Source organism: Salmo salar, chromosome ssa25 (genome assembly GCF_905237065.1).
Source record: "Salmo salar chromosome ssa25, Ssal_v3.1, whole genome shotgun sequence".
Lineage (NCBI taxonomy): Eukaryota > Metazoa > Chordata > Actinopteri > Salmoniformes > Salmonidae > Salmo > Salmo salar.
This window is the reverse complement of record NC_059466.1, coordinates 12,241,051-12,264,196: the sequence shown is the minus strand read 5'-3', so window position 1 is coordinate 12,264,196 and position 23,146 is coordinate 12,241,051. Positions and strand designations below refer to the sequence as shown.

The window sequence follows — 23,146 nt, the reverse complement described above, 5'->3', positions numbered from 1 at the left end:
ACCTTTTATTTATCGGTATTCACATGCTTTCAGACCCTCAGTTTTCTTGTTGTGCCGTACTTCTCATAAACGTTGGCTTTGACTCGGAGAAGAGGGGAGCTGTTTCCCCGTCTCCCCTCCCCCAGCTCATTATTGCCCATAGTTTATGTCATAAAAAGGGGACAGAAAAAACTATTAGTCTCCCTTCATCCTCATTAAAGCGCTGTCCTACAGAGGTGTGAATATGTAATGCTCCAATATGGACTGTGACAGGATGAAGGCGCTTCTAATGGTTTTAATGCTGGGGAGGGAGAGGTAATAGAACACAATACTGGACAAAGGTGTCCGTAATGAGGCTGCTATGCGTCCTGTGTCTCCTAAATCTCTCCCGATACTGCCATCACAGGGGTGTGACTTAGTGAGAGAGGGAGGAGGGTATCTTCAACATTCTTTCTTTGGTTGTTCTTTCATTCGTTTGTTCTTTCTTTCTCTTTTATTTCTACGTACTGTTTACAAATCGTACTGCATACAATTTCAAACATACTGTTTAGTAAAACGAATACAGTAAGCAAGAAATATCAACATACTAGGCTCCACCATCCTGAGAATGTGTCATCTAATGTGCAATTGCGTTGATTCCTGCCAGAGGCATCATGCCCATAAGGGGCACAGTGGCACGTGCCCCCTCAGATTTGTCCTGTAAAATAAAATAATTCACAAATTTCAAAAAATGTTTGTTGTTGTTGTTTCTCTGTAATACTACTAGCCACCTAGGAATTTTATGAAGTAGGCTTTAGCTAGCCCAGATTGGTTCCCAATCTCCCAACCTCATAACTAGCTACCAAGAAGCCATTTCAGCCTACAAATCAAGACAGAGTAGCTAGCTTGTCTAACTATATGTAACTGCCAAAATAAGGGAAACACTAATAGGGTGTTGGGCCACCGAGCCAGAACAGCTTCAATGCACCTTGGCATGGATTCTACAAGTGTATGGAACTCTATTGCAAGGGATGCGACACCATTCGTCCACGAGAAATTCCAACATTTGGTGCTTTGTAGATGGTGGTGGAAAACGCTGTCTCAGGCGCCACTCCAGAATCTCCCGTAAGTGTTCAAATGGGTTGAGATCTGGTGACTGAAACTGCCATGGCATATGGCTTACATCGTTTTCATGTTCATCAAACCATTCAGTGACCACTCGTGCCCTGTGGATGGGGGCATATTCATGGTAGCCAAAATAATACATGACCCTAAGCATGATGGGATGTTAATTGCTTAATTAACTCAGCACCTGCTTTCAATATACTTTGTATCCCTCATTTACTCAAGTGTTTCCATCATTTTGGCAGTTAACTGTATCTTAGCTGGCATGCCTGCTGGCAAGGTAGACTTTAGAAAAGCAAGCAACAACTAAATGTACGGAGTAAGACTCGTGTTCCATCTTTCACCCAGATTTTAGCAGAGAAGCATATTAAGTTTCTTAAAATAAAAGAACCACCAGTCAGGAGGATGCAGACAGCTCAAGAGGTATGCTTATGCAGAAAAAAATATATATCTTTTTGTGTCACCTTTTCTCATTATCAGCTGATTATCAGTTGTTGTCAAACACGCCGTTTCTACAAGACGAAAATCAAATTAGTATAGCATCCTGGCATTTAAAGCATCCTCGATTTTTCTAAATTTCACATACTATAAAATAAATATTTTCGCATACCTAAAATGTCTACTATTTAGAATGCAAGTATGGATATTCGGACACGGGCCTCTGTCTTTCTGTCTTTTGTTTCTTTTGTTCCTTTATTTTTCTTTCTTTCTCCCATCCCTTCTCCTCTGATTCCCATTGACCTCTAGTCTAGGTCTGTTAGATATAGTCTAGGTCATAGCAGACGAACAGCTGAAATATCAAAGCCTGCCCAAGGCCTTTACATTTGCTCTTCTGCTCCAAGTAGTCGGAGTGGGGAGATCAGCCGAGGTAGTGACGAAGGGAGGGACGGTCTTCTCCTTCTTGGCCTGTCTTCCCTACACCCCCTCCTCTATAGGGCTGAATTCAGATGCTCCATTTCTGCTGTCACAAGCAAATCGCAGGGTTAATTAGGTCTTAATCCGGAGTAGCTACCAATATATAGAACGGCACATTCTCTAATGGGATTTAATTAGTTGAAATAGTGTTCAGTCAGATAATATGCGAGCCGAAGGAAGCCCAGAGCTTAGGCACGGGCCTGGCCAATCCATTTGAAACAGATAAAAAAAAAAGAATCCATCTGGAAAGAAAGGATCTGTCAGTGAAGATGCCCAATTGTGTGAGATCATGGCTGGCTGTTCAGCATGCAAGGTTCTGAAGTGTATCGAGAGGCACAGCTGAGTGACTGGAATAGCCTGTGTTGTATTGATAACTAGCAGCCTGTTTTAAAACCCTCGCAGAACAATGAAACCAAGGCCTGCTGTGCTCTGCTGAGTAACAATACCTGTTTTCACTAGAGGGTTCAAACGTAAAGATGAAAAACAACAACAACAACAACAACAACAGAGCTCTTTTCTTTTTATTCTGGCATGTTTGGATAATCATATTTTGTAAAAAAAAAATATATATATATATATATTCCCAAATGTTGTACCTGCTTAAAACTGTCAAGCCTGTATAGGCTACAGTGCCTTCAGAAAGTATTCATACCCCTTGACTTATTCCACATTTTTTTATGTATTTATTTTCTCACCCATCTACATACAATAGTGAAAACATGTTTTTAGATTTTTTTGGCAAATTTATTGGAGATGAAATACAGAAATATCTCATTTACGTAAGTACTCACACCCCTGAGTCAATACTTTGTAGAAGCACCTTGGTCAGTGATTACAGGTGTGGGCCTTTCTAGGTATGTCTCTAAGAGCTTTCCACACCTGGATTGTGAAAAATTTGCCCATTATTCTTTTCAAAATTATTCAAGCTCGGTCAAATTGGTTGTTGATCATTGACAGACAACCATTTTCAGGTCTTGCCATAGATTTTCAAGTTGATTTAAGTCAAAACTGTAACTCGTCCACTCAGGAATAATCACTGTCTTCTTGGTAAGCAACTCCAGTGTAGATTTTGCCTTGTGTTTTAGGTTATTGTCCTGCTGAAAGGTGAATTCATCTCCCAGTGTTTGATGTAAAGCAGAGTGAACCAGGTTTTCCTCTAGGATTTTGCCTGTGCTCAGCTCCATTCCATTTCTTTTTATCCTGAAAACTCCCCTGTCCTTAACGATTACAATAATACCCATAACATGATGCAGCCACCACTATGCTTGAAAATATGGAGAGTGGTACTCAGTAATGTGTTGTATTGGATTTGCCCCAAACATAACAAATTGTATTCAGGCCAAAAATGTTTTACTCCTGAACTTATTTAGGCTTGCCATTAAAAAAGGGGTTGAATACATATTGACTCAAGACATTTCAGTTTTTCGTTTTTTATTAACTTGTAAAAATGCCTAAAAACATCATTCCACTTTGACATTATGGGGTATTGTGTATAGGCCAGTGACAAAAATCTAAATTTAATCCATTTTAAATTCAGGCTGTATCACCACAAAATGTGGAAAAAGCAAGGGGGTGTGAACACTTTCTGAAAGCACTGTATACAAGAATTGATAACCTAGACCGTAACAAACACAAAATAACAGTGTACAACAGGGATCGATCCCAAGACAATAGCAAAAGCTTTGAATAACAATATGAAAATCACATTGTGCTTGACTACACACTCAGGGCTCTCCTTCCCTCCCTTCCTCCTTCACCCTCTGCCTCTCTCTAGCCGTGTGGGTTGTGTGGGGAAAGGGAAAGCAGCCGTAGCGTGGAGCAGAAGGAGACAATAGCTTAGAGCAATGGTGGAGTGTAAGTCGTGTTGATGTGGATGGCCTCTGGTCAGGAGCCAGGGCCTGGCTGTAAAAAGGCTTGGTCTTTTGTGTGTCAGAGCATTGCTTGCCAGTCCCAGTCCTCCCTGTCGCTGGGGGTAGGGAAGCATTTACCCACCACATGCATTCATTTCAATGGCATGGTTTGATGTGGGGCTAAATGGCATTGTTACAACGCACCTCCGAGAAGTGTTGACAGGTCCATATGCTAATTTTAATGAATACAACAGAGCTGTGGTTTAATTTACCTTAACTCGGCCGCAGAATGTCTCTCTGTACCCAGACTAGCCAATATAATTGCAGCAAACTCAAATTAGCTCATTAGGAAATGTATTGAATTTACACGCTATTTCCAGTAGTTAAGCTGAATTATTTTCCCTGAGGACCCAATTACACACTCATTTGTCACTCAGGTATATGCTGTTCCGTTGACTTCCACAATGGCAAAACAGAAGCCAATGAATAATTTGTAAGGAAGATGTAGTACAGGCAGATCTATTGACATTCATTTACGTGAAAAAAATGCCTAATAAAAGAACAGAAGATGAGAAAACCAATTGCATTTCTTCTCATATTCAGTTAGTTTGGTTTACTCATACAGTAAGATGTTGTAATATCTGAACATATGTCTTTGTTATGTTTCATTATTATGCTTCTTTGTTAACAACCAAAATGTTTAGCATTTTTGTAAAGCCTTAATCATGCGGCAGTTGATTATCTGCAGCGATATAGCTAGTTTCACGTTGAAAGCCTGCTGCGAGCCATTTTCAGGCAATGAAAAGGACAACAAAAAAAGCAAAGAGAACAAAAAACACCACAACACAGAGCAGGAAACACGAGTCATGGCTCTATATCAGTGATTATGCCGGCCTACTGGAGTCTGAAATGAAAGTGAACATTCATGGACTGAGTCACTTGTTGAACCATGTCATCCTGTGTCACAATGAGAAGATTGTTAAGAGGAGGGACATGGTGTGGAAACTATGTGAGAGAAAGGAGTGTCCAAAATTCACAAAATCTGTGTTCGTCCTGTTCGAAAATTGACCAATTTGCTGGAAAACAACTAGGAATTTTGGAGGGGTAAGCAGATGGGTATTCAGCCTCTTTCACTACTGTTTCACAAAGCTCTGCATATTCTTGTGGTAGATGACCTAAAATGACACTGGTCATTGGTTGTGTTCCAGTAGGCAAACTGAGCCACAGCTTCACTGACTTTTTAATATAGTTCAACATTTGATCTTGACATTTTGTTTGTTATGGTCCCTATCCGGACTGTGATTGGTTAGGCCATTTATCAGTCTGGAATGAGCTTACAATATCTTGGATAATGCATATTTATTCTTTTATTTGGGGGTAAATGATGCATTTCATTCTCAAGCCACTTCCTGCCACTTTAGGCACTTCACACGAGTCAACAAAGCAACAAGTATGTCCTGCATCCATACAATGTCTGTGCGTGACCCTAACAATGTACATTTAATATTGTAACATAACTAACAATATCTTTATTTCTTGGCCCTGATAAAGAGCCTTCTAGTTAATGGGTGTGCTGTAGGATGTGGCGGATGGAGGGTGTCCTGGCCCATGGAGTGCCCATAGGGAACTGGGTCCAGGCCCAGTCCAGTCTGCATGCTGAGGTTCAAACATACATCCTCCTCTGCATTGGACTGTAAATGCCAGTGGCAGCTATTGGCACACAAGTTACTCGTGCTTAACAAATTATTGGCCTACATGAACAAACAGCTTCAGCCATAGTTACTTGCCACTTAGGCTATATTGTACCATATCGTAATACCAGCCAAAAATGATTTATTTAGTGCTATAGACAGTAACGTAGTTTGTCAGTCTAGATTTGAACACATGAACTGCTGTGCCCCTGTCCAGTAGAGGCCCCAGAGTAGGCAGAAAGGCCCTCAAATTATGTTGTGGACTTCTCAAAGATTTGGATCAGGAAAATGTAGGCATTCTCAGTTCTAGAGTCTAGACGTGTTCAAATCAAATGTTATTTGTCACATGCACATGTAGACCTTACTGTGAAATGCTTACTTACAAGCCCTTAACCAACAATGCAGTTTTATAAAAAGATAGTTAAGAACATTTTTACTAAATAAACTAAAGTAAAAAAAAGTTAGACAATAAAATAACAATAACGAGGCTATATACAGGGGGACCGGTACCGAGTCAATGTGCGGGGGTAAAGGTTAGTTGAGGTAATTTGTACATGTAGGAATAAAGTGACTATGCATAGATAATAAACAGCGAGTAGCAGCAGTGTAAAAACAAAGGGGGGGTCAATGTAAATAGTCCGGGTGGCCATTTGATGAATTGTTCAGCAGTCTTATGGCTTGGGGGTAGAAGCTGTTAAGGAGCCTTTTGGACCTAGACTTGGTGCTCCGGTACCGCTTGCCGTGAAGTAGCAGAGAGTCTATGAGAGTCTATGACTTGGGTGACTGGAGTCTTTGACAATTTCTCAGGCCTTCCTCTGACACCGCCTAGTATAGAGGTCCTGGTTGGCAGGAAGCTTGGCTCCAGTGATGTACAGGGCCGTATGCGTTGTTGACCTGGAGGCATGTTTTGAAACTGCATTTGACAAAAAAAAATCCTGAATTTGTCACTCAACAAAACTTATTTGAAATGTTATTGTTTTTTTCTCTGCAATACTAATGTAATTACTTCTATGTTTGGCATTGCCTAATTTCTGCTCGTGATCTGTCCTGTAGACTCAACAAATCTAAGGTTAGAATAGCAAAACGTTCAGTAAGTTTCAGAGATATAAACATGTTTGATCAACACATTTCCAGTTCATAGTCAGCATCTCACACGTAGGACTCTGTTTGGAGAGATATGAATTATCAATGTCACCTTTGAGCTCCGAAGCCCACCTGGTGTTCATGGTATCAAGCATAATGACATTCAGTGTCGCCCAGATCACATTTAAGATAGTATATTTGATACAGTTGTAAACCAGCAAAGAATAAGCCTACCTAAGAGAATAAACCTTTTTCAGTTTAAACAAAATCTATTTTCCACTGTAAATCACTTGTCACTCTTTTGCAAATGTAACTGTTACAATCTGAAAGAGAAGAGGGGGAAAAAAGAGAAAGAGAGAGAGTACAGATGATCTTTTCGACCATTTCCCTGGCACCGGTGCATGACAGAGACTGACAGGTCTTTCAGTTGACTGACAGGTGTCCTTTGAAATGCCGTTGAACCAGCTTCTGTTCAGACTGTTGAAATGCATATTTGGAGCTCTTATCATAAAGCCATGGATGGCCCAGATAGGTGCCGTTAACATTGCAAATGGGTCCGGAATTATTCATTGTCGGCGTGGCTGGGAAGAATAGGAGGGTGAAGTTTGATTATTCCGCTCACACAATGGCAGGGTACTTAATGATTCCTCTCCACCTTGGCAGCACTGTGTGCCGACTTCAGGCAGCTAGCGACGGGTGACACAGGTCTGGCCAAGTGTTAGAGCAAGATCATACGTCCGGGCCCCATTTTAATTTCTGATACATTAATCTTTCCCGTGCAGATCCTCCATGAATATTCCGCGGCTCCTTGTTTGTCGGGGAGGCCTGTCTCGCTTTCATCTATTCGGGTGGTTTCATTCACTGTGAAAGGCGGCTAAATGGACCCGATCAGTCAGTGACAACTGTGGCACAATAGAGCCCAGTAACACGTCCCTTTTCTCCTTTCAGCCTTCTGATAGACAACACTGACACCTGGTCCTCGGGGACTCCCGCAGCCAAGTCACCGCGCCGCTCCTTGAGAGACTTCCCTTACTTTATCGGCCCATAAAGGATTGTCACAGGTGAATGTATCAGCTGTGCTGGGGAGCTGCACCCCCCGACCTGCCCGGCGCCACTCCGGGTCGGGCTCGGCATCACAAATGGATTAAGGTGGCTTAAACACTGTCATACAAGCAGGCTCAGCGCCTTGCACTTAAAAAAAAAAAGTCAAACCATTGTCTTCATTCTCGTACATTAATTAGCATTGTCTTAAGTTCATTATAGCAGGGCTCGTGTCGTTTCTAATGAGGCAGCATGGCCCTCCTACAACGTCCTGGGCTTTGTAGCGTCTGACCTAACACTGGCTCTGTCCTTGCATTCCTGTGCACAGTGAAACGACACACACTGAGGAACGCTGCAACCTGCAGGAGTTTTCACAGTCTGGCTTTTACACTCATTGATTTGAAAAGCACTACATTTTATCAAGTTGTGTTATGAGGTCTGCATTGATTAATGGAACATGCGTTATGTTGTTTGTTGCGTTATAGCTACTGAAGGATGTTTTCTTATACAGACTCTGTAGTGTTTGACTGTATTTGAAAAAAGCTGTCTGCTACTCGGTGGCTTCCAAGTGTGGTAGGTAAGTTTCTTCTCTTCTCTTGGGATATTTCAGGACAATGTGGTTGTGCTTAATCCAAATGAGGCTATCACTCATAGCACTCTGTTCTACGGTTAAATGAGGCTCACAGGAGCTTGTTGTATTCCGGGATGGCTCCACAGAATACTATAACTCAGCAGAGAGAACACCTTTACGGGTGGAACTTAAATGCGCAATGGCGTACAGTATATGGATATTACAAGTGTCAAACGTAGGGATGTAGATATGGTGACGTTCGTAATTATAATTTCTGATTTGGACTCAAAAGCTCAAAAGCTCTACAGGGAGAGGCGAGGGGAGAGCACCGATATTTTAATGCAGAGGACAGCCCACTTCCCTCAAGGAACATCTCAAGTGACATTGGCTGCTAGAAAATTGGGATTTATACTTCCTGTTTTCTATTAACATGGAGATGAATACAGGTGTTCTGTGTCGTAAAATTAGTTTAGCTCTCACAAATTGCAATTACAAGTGTTGAGGAGGGGAATTGATCTCCGTGCAGATTCCCAGGCAGCGAGAGTTGTGAAAATGAGAAAAATATCCGGATTTAAAATGGAACATAATAATGTATAATTCTGTCCTCTACCCCTTCAGCTCTGTTTGGCAGCCATACCTGTTTGTTATGGTGGAGGGGGGAAGCAGACTTGCACGCTTCGACACGCTAGTCAGCCACAGAAAATGCACAACAAATAAGCTGTGAAACATCGTCCTCTTCAAGGGTGAAGACTTGGGAAGGGCTTCAAGCCCCAGGAAGTCATCCAAAATCCCCCAGTCTGCCTGTCCTCCTAAGGGGCTTGCGGGAGGCATTATGGCGAGGGGGTGGAGAGGCGCTCCATTCTGAATGTAGCAGCAAGGTGAGGTACGGCTGGAGTACTAGGGCTGGGTGACAGCCCGGATGGGTTTACGCTGCTTGGTTGAGACTGGCTGAACGCTCCGCCTGGACTGTTTGCTCCCAGTCACTTCCTTTCCACTAAGGATCAAAAGATGGAGAGTGGAGCTGAGAGGCCAGTAGACCTTGAGTTAACATGGCCCTGTTTGGGAGAGTAAGTTGCAGCACTAAGACACCCTGAATGCTGGACATGCCTGTCCACCCACCGTCTCTCTATAACCTCTCTACCCAGTCAGCATCTCTGTGAGTGTTGATATATCACTCACTACCATGTCTGAAGAGTTTCCTCATTACATATAAAGTAATCGGAAATAAGTGAGTCAAAAACCCGTTTGGATACAGCAGGCAACGTGTTAAACATGATATTAAAGAAGAGCACCTCTTCATACTGTTCCTCAGGGATGTCCTCGGCGGGAATAAATAGTCAATGGTAAATGTTCATAGCTATAGTACTCTCTGCCTATCAAGTTTTGAGATGTCCCCTTAAAGATTTATGCGTCATACACTACGAGCCCCAGTGAGCAAAACTCGTTGAAAAGATGTCATTTGAAGCAGTTTTGCAGTGAAACAAAGTCTTTCCAGGGAAAGATAAGAAACACCTTCAGTACCATCTACCTTGCAGTGGGGCATGATGCAGCTCTCGCATTCTCAGCACAGCCAGTAACTGAGAGGCTCTTGTATTAAGGCGAGGCATTAATTCACTGTGTCAACTTGTCCCCCTGGAATATTTATGATGCTAAATATATTTAATTAGGAGCTGGAGCTCTGATGGGAGAAAGTGCATTGTCAGTAAAAAAAATAAAAAATAATGTTGGTTACCTTTTTGAAGCTTGCAGGCTGGTGCTCTCGCTTACTCACTCAGAATGACGTGTCAACTAAACATAACGCCGAGAGAATTCGAATCGTTTCGTTTGTGGTCTGGGTATTATTAAAGTATCTTTGATGGAAACAGTGACAGGACAGGCAGGAATCATCCGAGGCTTCTTAGTAACACGTAGATTGGTCACCTTAGAACGTTTTCGAATCATCTGTCAAAAGTGAATCGCTGCGATGCCGTCGCCTCTTACCGGTAGGAAATAACCCGGTCTGAGATATCTGAGACTTAGTTTACGAACATCTGAGCATGTATTGTTCACTAGTCATTTTCTTTGAGCACTTTTGAGTCATGACTGAAATTGCCCTCTGTGTTAGTAACAAATGAGGGAAGCTCATTTATAGCTCACCGATAAACAAATAACAAAATCGCCTCGTAGATTTGAAATGGGAATACAAAGTTGTGCATAGAGGGAGAGACTCAAGGCACCCTAAGGCTGGCTGGAGTAAAGTGAGACATCATGTCTGGCTCTGATAAAAAAAAAACAGCCTAAATAATAGCCATCTTGACATCTGTCATCTTGCTGGAAATGGATGGGGAAATGACCAGCTCTCTATCGCCCTAGCACGCGGACACCCGACCATGTATCAGCACCTGAATGATGCAAATAGAAGATAATATCTGGCTTTGCTGAATTACATTACACCAAATCTAATGTCATTAAAAGAGTGGATATAAGCAGTGCTTTGGAGGTGGTGTGGACAGCCTGGGCTTGACTGACACACAGATTAAGTGCACTGACAGGGCGCACAATAAAGTCATCAGAAAATGTGACATGTCATTTAGAGGGACGGAAGGATGAATTGTCACTCTGTCAGAGCAGATACATTTTCTTATCCCTGATGTCCCATACACCACCGTGGGAAAATAGGACAGCATATGCTTTTCATCCAAATATTCAGATAGAGGACAAGTATTCGCACTCATTCACTCACTCATGTTTTGTCAGCTACACATTTGCTGTTCTCTTACCTGACGAGGAGCAAAGGATGTGTCCGATGAGAGCTTAGCAGGCTATTTTTGTTTTTACAAACCCTCCAGTAAAAGCTGCTGTTTAAGAGGTTATGGTAGGTCGAGGTGAAGAATATGAGCATTTGTTATGATATGTTCAATACATCCATTTTGAGAATTTGACTTGTTATTCAGTTCTGCAACACAATTAACGATAGTCTTATTGCACACAAGCCTCCATCTTACAGCGTTGTCTTTGATGAGTGAAATTAAATTGGAACGGGAGTATGTTTATATGTAACGTATTGTAGTATTTAGAAAAATATATACCGGTATGTACTGTATATTTTAAGAACATTTTATTTGAACAGAAACCAATTATTTTCTTCTCAGTTCATGAACAAAAAACAAGAGACATAAATGAGTTTTAGCAAATAGACTAAACAAATATACCCAAACAGTATATTTGTTCCGTTTATCCCGTAACAAAAGCTTTCCCCAGACATCTGTGTGAATTTAAGCATCTCCACCAGTATACCTGGGAGCCTAGATTACAGCGGCTGGCCAAAAGATGGCAATGTTGCAGTGCTGAATTCCAAATGAGCCTTCTACTGCTTGACCCTCCAATGTACCCTGATAGACTGGCCACAGACTTCCCCTGCAGCACACACTTCTCCAAACTGGCCCAGAAATCTGCCATACAGACAGGATTACAACCACTGCACTAGAGACAGAGCATGACAGTCAACCGCCAAAGTAGCTCGATTTAGGAATAGCTTTTAAGACAAATAAAAATCCATCACTTCATATGTGCCTCCTAAAAGAGAATTGTGGCAAAATGTGTTAAAAATATTTTCTGAACAGATGAGAAATATATCTGATTGGATGAATTTGGCAATATTGGCTGATATCAATTTGAAGTCACAAAAGCTTGCTTTGCCAAAGTAAATAAAACTATACTGAAATTACATAATAACCAGATCTTTTCGCATCCAATATTTTCCAAATGTGTTGTTTTTACTACGTTTTTGGCAGTAAATATAGTAAAGTAAAGTAAAGAAATGACACTTCAAACTATCGACATCATTTGGATCAATTCACCACTATTTAAACTCTTCTTTCCCATGATATATGTTAGAAACAGGTCTTTATCCATATAAAACGTATTCCTTTCTCTCCTGAGTGTTCCTGGGTAATTACAGCTAGGAGAAAGGCATTGCGATGGTACATTTTAGAGTAGCCAAATGGACACTCAGCAGGCTAGCAATTCGGTAGCTATTATAGGACTAAAATACCTGGAAATGTGCTCATCTTAATGGATTAAGGAGACATATCCTACAGTGAAAGGGTTAACAGAACCAGGTCTGCCGAAGACAAATTGCCACTCTCAACTAAATTACATCCTTCTGAGATGCTTGCAGAGGTGATCGAGAAAAACCTCAAAACTGAAAGGACTTCACGTTCCCATTAATAATAAGGGAGTTCACAGAAAGCCCCCCCCCAAAAAAAAATGACATCACTTCAGCTTTCGATGGAAACAGAGTACCAGAGTGACACCCCACTAAACACAGACGTCAATTCGACGTCTGTTCCACGTTGGTTCAACCTACTTTCATTGAAGTGACGTGAAAACAACGTTGATCCAACCAGTGTGTGCCCAGTGGGACTTGTTGGCTCTGCTGTTTTAAAAGTAACAGGAGTAGAACAAACTCCATTCCCCATGGCCATTTTACTTTGCTCTGTTATTTCGGGCCACATCAAGCTTATTGCCTCTAAACTGTCACCACTCAGACAGACCCATGGTGGATCTCTCATGGGATTCTCCTCAGGGACATAGAGAGCTTGCCTGACGCTGGCACTGGCTCTCACCACTCTGTTGCATGTGCAGTCTGCGCCGGCATGTTTACACAGCACTCTGACAAGGATCATTCACACTTACACACGTTTAAATCTCTACCAAGTCTCCACCAGCCACTGATCTGTGTTGTGCAGGATTGTGTAAAAGAAGACGTTTTTTTCCCCTCTGCATTTGCTGTACGTCTAGAATCAGGCATTCGTCTAGAAAGGTTCCCTCAGAGTTGAACTGGTGTGACCGGCCCTGTTTTGAACTGCTCTCTGTTCCTCAAGGGTATAAATTGCAATGTACAATAGGCTGTGGATGTTTTACCGCATAAGGTCAATACATATGAAGAACACAAGAGCTGAACGCAGGCAGGCTGAGCCACAGTCAGGTAGCCAGCCTCTCAGCCTCAGGCAGCTATTGTTGTTTATTGGTTACAGGTATTAGAAGGCAGATATTCAAATAAAACCCTATGCAAGGAAAGATACAGTAGTATAAATATTTCTCAGGGAGAACACTTTCATTTAATTGCATGTGGGACATCATGCATCATCATGTTCACAACTTGAGTCTAGTATTGTTTCTCAGTGCATAAACATGCAATACATTGCTAGTTTTTTCAGGATTTGTATTTTTTTGTTACAAAACCTTGTTGTGTTGTTGATTTTTTTGTATTGTGAGAGAAGACACCAGATAAAAATCCATATTAATTCTTCATAAATGTTGCATTTTTATAGAGGTATCTAATTTCTTAGAAAATAATGAACAAGGTCATATGGAGCAATGACTTGATTATAGAAATCCACAGATTTCATAGGAAGCTCTGATTTTCTGCTCCTGAACCTAATCCAACTGTTCTCCCACCTCTTCTCCCTTATGCCAGTCACATTTTCTAATTAGCTTTCCCCGTGGAGGAAGAAGATGGATTATATTTTAATATCTGGGGCCTAAAATTAGTTTATATTCTAGCGAGTTAGCGCTTCGTACCAATTGATTTACTCTTGAAGCTGTAAAACCTGTGAGCTTGCAATGAATCATGCTCTCTGCTCTTCTTCTCAGGGAAGAGGAAGAGGGTTAGGGTTAGGGAGAGCTAACCCTAACCCTAAATCATGCTCTCTGCTCTTCTTCTCAGGGAAGAAGAAGAGAGTGCTTCAGTATCACTAGCTTGATCACAATAGGTAAACACGTAAACATTTACACTATTTAGAAATCCCCACGCCATTACTGTACATCACGTGATGCGCTTTCCCTCCATTGTTCTCCCCTCTCAGTTATTAACTACGCTACACTTTGAACAAAGCGACATTGTCTATGGCTAATCATCGACGCAGCAAGACTCCCCTTTCTTGAATTACTTGGCTCTATACTGGGCTGCATTCATTCAAGAGCTACAGTACATGGCTACACAGTGTTTTTCCACATGGTCTAGAAGTCAGTTTACTGTTATCCGATTATGGGCGTCCTAAGAGGCTTTTCACAGTCCCATCCATCACGCCTAAGGGCCTGTGGGAGAGCTTGGACATGGCTGGCACAATGATGTAAAGCTCTGGGGACCTCCGCACTGTACATGCAGAGCAGACCAACACCATGTATTAAGTGACTACATGTGGTACACCGTTCCCGTATGTTCTCCATGTTCGATGGGCATACGCTATGAAGGGACAGGATGACCTTTGACCCTTGTCCTGTAGAAACGCGCTCACTGTGTTCCTTTATACAACGGGTGGATCTAATCCTGAATGCTGATTGGTTAAAACCGCCTGTTTCACATATGACTAATGTACAGCTGTAGACTTCAACGAATACACAACACTGCGTGTGTTGGTCTCACAGACAAAATGGGACGGTAGCGTGCCCTGCTCATCTTTCATAGCCCCGTTATGATAAAATACACCAGATATACATTAACCGTACATGAAGATTTTCCAGCCATCTGAACAAATGATCATGATTTATAATGATAGACTGCAGGAATGTGGTGGGAGGCAGGTGTGGTTATGTTGGTCTACTGTGTAGTGTGTAGCCCTCCCCTGCAGCAGCAGCCACACAGTGAGTGGAGTAGATCAGTAGAGCCAGTGCAATACGCCTGTTTGGTGGCTCGGACTGTGTCTGGGCTGTGCTAGGGGATCATCAGTGGTTCTCTCTCTCTCTGAGGGAGACGAGCGTGCAAGGCCAATTTGATATGCGGGCCTTGGCCCCTGGGTCTGGGTGGAGGTGGGCTGGGTCCACCCAGTATTCCAGCTTCATTAATCATCCCGCCAAGGCTTACCGGCAAACCCCCTCTCCGCCCTCTCTCCCCCTCTCCTAGACAACCCCTCGGATTATACAGAGCCGTCGAAATGTCAGCCCAAATCTGAGTCTTGATGCAGATAATCATTTCAATAATATTTCTCCATTTGTGCCCTGGATGCCAGGGGAATAAAGCTTTTCCACTGTCAGGTAGCGTAAGACTGCAGTTGGTGGGAATACTTGACTCTGAGCCAGATAGCTTAGCCGTGCTTTCAGCATATGTTCAACAAGCAGGCCTGTGCCGAGCACACGTCAGAGTTTTATTAATTTCAACCAGCGAGGGATGCATATATATTTAGCTGACCCCCCCTTCTATGTTCCCTATGGGAAAGGCTACGTAAGTAACGATATAAAGGAAACCTCTGACAAGGGAAGAAACCCAGTCTTCTTAGTGGATCTCTGACTGCAGTCACACGAGACAGATTAAAGTGAATTAACTGTAAACCAATCGGCAACTTGTGTTATCCAACATGTCACCAACATTTCCGGAACCCCCTCTCATAGTTACTAGGCCTGATTTGCTTAATAGAGACACATGAATGAACAATGTGAACTGTGATGGATTCCCTTCTCCAAAATGATAGATTTTGGATATGCATAATTTAGCCATGCATAATTTAGCTGGCATAATTTAACTAATTATGGCATTAGTTTTTATGTAACAAATTACCCCACCACGGATGCATGAAGTGCAGTGATGGTGAACGGGGGTCCAACACAGAAGAAACACTCCTGCAATCTGAGGGCAAACGTCGTCATTATTTCGGAGTTGAACTTCCTTATAACAGCTTTCTGTTCCCCGACAATCCTGGGACTCCTTCTCATCTCGTGACTTATGGTGTTGTGGGGGTGGGGGGGGGTCGATCGGGAGCGCAGCCGAAAATGTCAATAGAAATAGTAAGTCTGAGAGGGAAGGCTTGCCTAATTAGTGCCCATTTAGATTTTATGATGGCTCAGAGATCTGCCTTTCCTGACAGAGAGCACTGTAGTTACAAATTGTACTAGCCTGAGGGAACCATAGGAGTATCACGATTTATTGGACCTATCCTACCAGCATATTTCATTTGCCATTATGAGATGCCATCTCCCAATGATGCCAGATTATTTATTACAGGTTAAATTGTACGACCTGGGTGGTTGAGAAAGATTCCAGCGTATCGTTTCTCTTAATAACTTCTTCATTATCTGACTGAGGCTGACTATGTTCAGAACAGAAGCCCCTTTCGCAACCTGCTCTCAGAGCATTTCGTGCGCTTAGTATGATATGTTGCATTTCGTATGGTACATATTAGTCTGTGGATGTCCATCACCCAATTCTTATGATATGTTACGAATTACAATTTGTATTATTTGTTATGGATTTGTAAACGTATAATATGTTGCGAATGTGCAAAACTTACAATATGTTTACGAATTTGCAACACATATGATATGTTACAAATTCTAGCTAGCTGGCAAACATTAGCTAAACTATGGTTTAGGGTTAGGGGTTATTGGTTAGGGTTAAGTCTAGGAGTTAGGTTAAAGGGTTAATGTTAGAGTTAGGTGAAGGGTTTAGCTAAAAGGGCTAACATGCTAAGTAGTTGCAAAGTAGCAAAAAAGTTGTAAATAGTTCCTAATAAGCTAAAATGCTAAAGTTGTCCGTGATGAGATTTGAACTCACATCCTTTGGGTTGCTAGACGATCAGATTATATGCCTACCAAATCCACCCCACCAACTACCCTCCTTTCGTTTTTGCCTTAAGTAAGCATCTGTCTTATGTAGCCATACAAAACGTAACATATCACACTAAATGGAATGTCCCGATTTACGTACAGAATAATATGGAATGCTCTGAGACCAGGTTGCCTGTAGGATAAACAAAAAAAATCCACTTCTTCACCCAATGTATTAAGTCTCCTAACCTGACTCTTTGATATTGTCAATACACCCTACGCTTATAAAGAGAGTGTATTTGCAGGTCTTTATTTTAACTGTAAACTGCTTTTGTGCACAGCTCCATATTTTCGGGTATGTTTTATTGCAAGGTATAAACCACCCTATGTTAATCTACTACAGTAAAAACATATTTGTGATTTTAAAGAGTTGCCTGCATTTTGAGCCGCTTGGTGCTGGAATGTAACCTGCAGTGGTGTTAAAAAGTCATTTTTTGGTGCGTTTATCATAACTCAGATAGCACCTTAAGTTACTTTATGCAAGTTTGATAGAACTCTTAGGAGGGGCACTATGCATGACCAGATAGATGTGCTTGGATTTACAAAGAGATCCTGTACTTTGGTCCCCTAGCTATCCCTAATCCAGCAAGTCATAGGAGAGATGAAAAATGCCAGAGAGGAGAGGTGAATTGCCTTTTTTTTATCCTGCTGCCTCAATGTTATGAAAACCAATAAAGTTCATAAAATATATTGCAATGTCCATGTATGTTAGGATATGCTTTGGGATCATAACATATACATTCTAAAACAGAAATACACACAATTTGGTGAATGTTCAATGTGAAATATCCTCATTCTTATTACCTGATATCATTAAGACGACTATTCAAATACATATTTGAATATAGAGCATTGTATTTAATTCCCATGTTCATATGGCTCTTTTAAGATAAGCATTTAGCTCATTGGGTTTTATAATCTTCATATAAGCCTTAGGATGCCGTTGTAGTGTGAGGCAGTCCTACCTCTGGCCTGCTTGAGACACTGCAGATGCTCCAGAGTTTTTATGTCTGTTATGTATTAGGTCATGTTTATTTACTATATCCCTTAAACCCTTGGATGTTGGTATTTATCCCATTTACACATCAATATTACCTCTCTATGAAGGCCATGAGAGTGGCATTTAAGTAGTTGTGTAGGGGTGGTATTAAAATGCACTTCATACTGTGAGGGGAGCACGTGTGGGAATAGCCCGGCCCTGGACTCCCATTACCCAGTATAAAAGTGTCAGACACTTTAATTACATTCATGCCTTCCCTCCTCAGTCCTCCCCTTTTACTGCATCCATTCGCAATTGCATTTCATGCACAGCTCAACTTCCCATCTCAGCCGTTTAGGCAAATGCGGGATGTGCTAGCGTTGTGCCAGTTCTCTAGCTTTCTTTTATTCTTCCATAAGGTTTTCTCTTTTAATATTATTGATTTCTTCTGGATAATTATTTGTTACATTTCTTTTGAAAATCCCTGAAAATGCCATGCCAATTTCACGTGAGTCACCATCCTACTTTCTTTCTCACGAGATCCTTCTGCTACTGTTTAGCCGTAGTGTCAGCAAAACTCTATAGTAGATATCCACATGAAGCCAAACAGTGCTACTATGAATGAAAAGCTAGATATATACAGGTAACTACCAAAATAAAGGAAACACCAACATAAAGTGTCTTAATAAGGCATTGGGCCACCACAAGCCAGAACAGTTTCAATGCACCTTGGCATAGATTCTACAAGTGTCTGGAAATCTACTGGAGGGATGTGACATCATTCTTCCACAAGAAATTCCATCATTTGATGTTTTGTTGATGATGGTGGAAAACGCTCTCTCGGGTGCGACTCCAGAATCTCCCACACGTTTTCAATTGGGTGGAAATCTGAGACGGCCGTCGCATATGGTTTTCATTTGTTTTCATGCTCATCAAATCATTCAGTGACCACTCGTGCCCTGTGGATGGGGGCATTGTTATCCTATAGGGGCATACACATGGTAGCCAAATAATGACCTAAATATTGGCCCGGCCCAGCATTTTTATATATGACCATAATCATGATGGGATTTTAATTGCTTAATTAACTCAGGAATCACATCTGTGTGGAAGCACCTGCTTTTAATATACTTTGTATCCCTTATTTACTGAAGTGTTTCCATTATTTTGGCAGTTACCTGTACATTCTTTTGCTGGTGGGAGAATAGCCAGAAGATCTGACCTGCTTGTGTTATACCCTTGAAAGGGAGAAACATAGATATAAATCACACAGATATGTAGTTTTGGCTTTAAGTCACTTGTAATGAGTGCTTTTTTTGATCAAATCTTCAAGCATTTACAGATGTACAAAATATAATGTTTCACAAATGCACAAAATATCTTCTCTCAAATTACAAAGTTGTTGCAATTATTCAGGCAACCAGTATTGTCTCATTTATACATTACAATGGCTCAATTAATCCTTCTTTATTATCCCTGTTTTTAAATTGACACGTTGAAATGCAATGACAAACCTTTTAACCTTTTTTTAAATGCGTCACGTATCCCACTATTTATTATCACCACGAATTATCCTTGTATATACTGTTCCTATATTTTTTACATACACTATATATACAAAATGATGGATATTTCAGCCACACCTGTTGCTGACAGGTGTATAAAATTGAGCACACATCCGTGCAATCTCCATAGACAAACATTTGCAGAAGAATGACCTTACTGAAGAGCTCAGTGACTTTTAACGTGGCACTGTCATACTGTAGGATGCCACGTTTCCAACAAGTCAGTTCATCAAATTTCTGCCCTGCTAGAGCTGCCCCGGTCAACTGTAAGTGCTATTATTGTGAAGTGGAAATGTCTAGGAGCAAAGTGGTAGGCCACACAAGCTCACAGAACAGGACCCCCGAGTGCTGAAGCACGTAAAAATGGTCTGTTCTCGGTTGCAACACTCACTACCGGGAGCTTCATGAAATGGGTTTCCATGGCCGAGCAGCTGCACACAACCTAAGATTACCATGCACAATGCCAAGCGTCGGCTGGACTGGTGTAAATCTCGCCGCCATTGGACTCTGGAGCAGTGGAAATGCGTTCTCTGGAGTGATGAATCATGCTTCACCATCTGGCAGCCCGACGGACTACTCTGGGTTTGGCGGATGCCAGGAGAACACTACCTGCCAAAAGCATAGTGCCAACTGTAAAGTTTGGTGGAGGAGGAATAATGGTCTGGGGCAGTTTTTCATGGTTCGGGCTAGGCCCCTTAGTTCCAATGAAGGGAAATCTGAACTCTACAGCATACAATGACATTCTAGACAGTTATATGAACTGTAATTATTTTAAATTGTTGTGTGTTGCGTTTATATTTTTGTTACGTATGTTAAGGCACTTTTTATTCTGTCACACTTGCTTACAGCTGCACTAGGGTCAGACAGCATTCTTGTGTAGATTTTTCTGAGCCCTATCTCGTGCCGGCTCTGTGGTGTCTTAATCTACACAGGAATTCTGTCTGACCCTAGTACAGCTGTAAGCAAACGGGTCAGATCTGCTAGCTAGTGGGGGAGTGACAATAAGAGGGTAATGGATATTCAATAACACGCTGGATGCATCCCACAGACTTTGTATGTGCCTGGCTCCTTAAATGTGAATTTGAGTGTCTGTCCTCTGTTGTGTTGATGAAGTGCCACCAAATATCAGTACACCCCAGTGAAGGGAGAAGGGAGAGGACACAGGCCACCACAGGGAAGTCCAGCCCGGGCTTACACAAAGGGAGGGGGGCTGGTGCTGGGGCTGGCGGGGTCAACTCCAGCCGGTCACTCTGTTAGCGTCTCAGGCACAGGCGGTGTCACTTACTGTTTCACGGAGAAGCTGCGTGACCTTCTGGGAGTGAAAGTGCGATCCTCTCCTGTTTATACTCGGCCATGGATCAGTGGCTGGAATATGTCTACATCATCTCAGCCAATTTCACACAGGGGAGGAGGGCGTGGGCGGGCGGCGGGCGGCGGACACAAGCCGCTGCTTCCTCTGGCCGATGAGGCCCATCCCTCACAGCCGTCCTCTCTGACTGAAGCTGGAGTACATCTTCACAGGCAGTCACTATACTGGTCCAGGGCTGTTCTAGCACTGCTCCACTGGGCCACACAACTAGCTCTTCCCCTGGGAGGGATCCAGCCTGGATGATAATGACACGAAAATGGTTTCATCCCACTTTCAGATCCTGTTGTATTTGAGGCTTTGTTGAAATAATGTTGCATGTGGATCTTGTTTGTCGTAAAATTCTTTCAACTTTCAAAATTTAGGCAAAGTGTCTGTCATGAAGTTATATTCTAGTGACATAAAATATGGGAAATGTACCCTATTAGAGAGTCCCAGCTGAAAAAAATCCACTGTTGAAATTATCTTGGAACGGAACCCTGCTTTAAAGTAATTGATTCGTACAGTGAGGAGACGTAAAGCACTCAGGTGAATTATCAGAGAAGTAATTAATTACCTTTAATGGTTTGATCATGACAACCACGTTTGCTATAAAAGCTATTTATGATGTACATTAAGGTCAAGCTTTTCTTAATGCTGATATCGTCATTTCAAAATAAACACAAACAGTTCCGGGGACCTCTAATTAGAAAATAAGGGATTTTCTACAGAGTGGTCCATCCAATTCTGCATTAACAATCAAATTGTAATCAAACCCTACTCACTGATCCCACTTCAGACCTGCACACTACACTCCTCCTGGATGAAGCCACTTCACTTCATGCCCAATTGATCTAATTACACTGGGAGAATTTTCTCTCTTTCTGTCTCTGTGTAGAGTTGCAGTCAGAATTCTCTGTTTTAATCACAGTTATAGACCGAAGACCATTCAGTGTCCTTCTCGTCTTTCAAGGCAACGCTCATCAAATGCTTTGTCTCTCTTCATTTCCTTAATCACCAGAGCTCTGTAGAACTTCCTTCCATCTGGATCGTGTAGCTGTGCTCTCGTCTCACAATCAGCGACCCCTGTTCCCCAATTATTGGGGTGTGAATTTGGGCTCATGGGGTGACCTTCTCCGAGTGCTCCTGTCACTGACCCTTCAAGAACATCTCAGCCTCTTCTCCTCTGCTTTGTGTGTTGCATCGCATTTTTCATTTTGTGGGATCTTTATGAAGGATAAAATGAAAGGGACTGGGTCACCCCGCGTGGTGTTCTGGGGTCTCTCCACTTCAGAGGCATTGCAGAATAGCGGCCCTGTGTTTGCTTTGATTCAGTGTAAGGCACCAGCAAGTTCAAAGGTCAGAGGAGAGAAAGCATCACTCTCATGTAGTAGGCAATCACATCCAGCTTCATGCTCCCTGTACCCTAAGACACCCAGGATGGCAGCTGAACGGCTGGGGGCTTGTTTCAGGAGATATACACCACACCAAGGCAGCATATCCCTGCTTCTGATGTACACAATCCAGATCATCTGTTCTGCTCTAGTCTGCCAGGGATCCATGTCTTTTTATATTTTTTCCCCCCAATTTCGTGGTATCCAATTGGTAGTTACAGTCTTGTCTAATCGCTGCGACTCCCGCCGCAGCGATTAGACAAGACTGTAACTACCAATTGGATACCACGAAATTGGGGGGGAAAAAATATAAATATAAAAAGACATGGATCCCTGGCAGACTAGAGCAGAACAGATGATCTGGATTGTGTACATCAGAAGCAGGGATATGCTGCCTTGGTGTGGTGTATATCTCCTGAAACAAGCCCCCAGCCGTTCAGCTGCCATCCTGGGTGTCTTAGGGTACAGGGAGCATGAAGCTGGATGTGATTGCCTACTACATGAGAGTGATGCTTTCTCTTCTCTGACCTTTGAACTTGCTGGTGCCTGCGACTCCCGTACGGACTCGGGAGAGGCGAAGGTCGCGAGCCGTGCGTCCTCCGAAACCCAACCAAGCTGCACTGCTTCTTGACACAATGCCCACTTAACCCGGAAGCCAGCCGCACCAATGTGTCGGAGGAAACACTGTACACCTGGCGACCGTGTCAGCGTGCACTGCACCCGGCCCACTACAGGAGTCGCTAATGCGCGATGGGACAAGGATATCCCTTCCGGCCAAACCCTCCCCTAACCCGAACGACGCTGGGCCAATTGTGCGTCGCCCCATGGGTCTCCCGGTCGCCGGCTGCGACAGAGCCTTGACTCGAATCCAGAATCTCTAGTGGCACAGCTAGCACTGCGATGCAGTGCCTTAGACAACTGCGCCACTTGGGAGGCCCAGGGATCCATGTCTGTTGAATTTTCAGGTGGAGTGTCAAGAAGCAGTGCAGCTTGGTTGGGTTGTGTTTCGGAGGACGCACGGCTCTCGACCTTCGCCTCTCCCGAGT

The 23,146-nt window shown here is 42.6% G+C and overlaps 1 pseudogene; it reads right to left on the bottom strand.

Moving 5' to 3' along the window:
* Window positions 1-20,737: 20,737 nt before the first annotated feature.
* Window positions 20,738-23,146, bottom strand: part of LOC106586077 (glycerol-3-phosphate dehydrogenase, mitochondrial-like) — a 72,040-nt pseudogene continuing 69,631 nt past the window's right edge.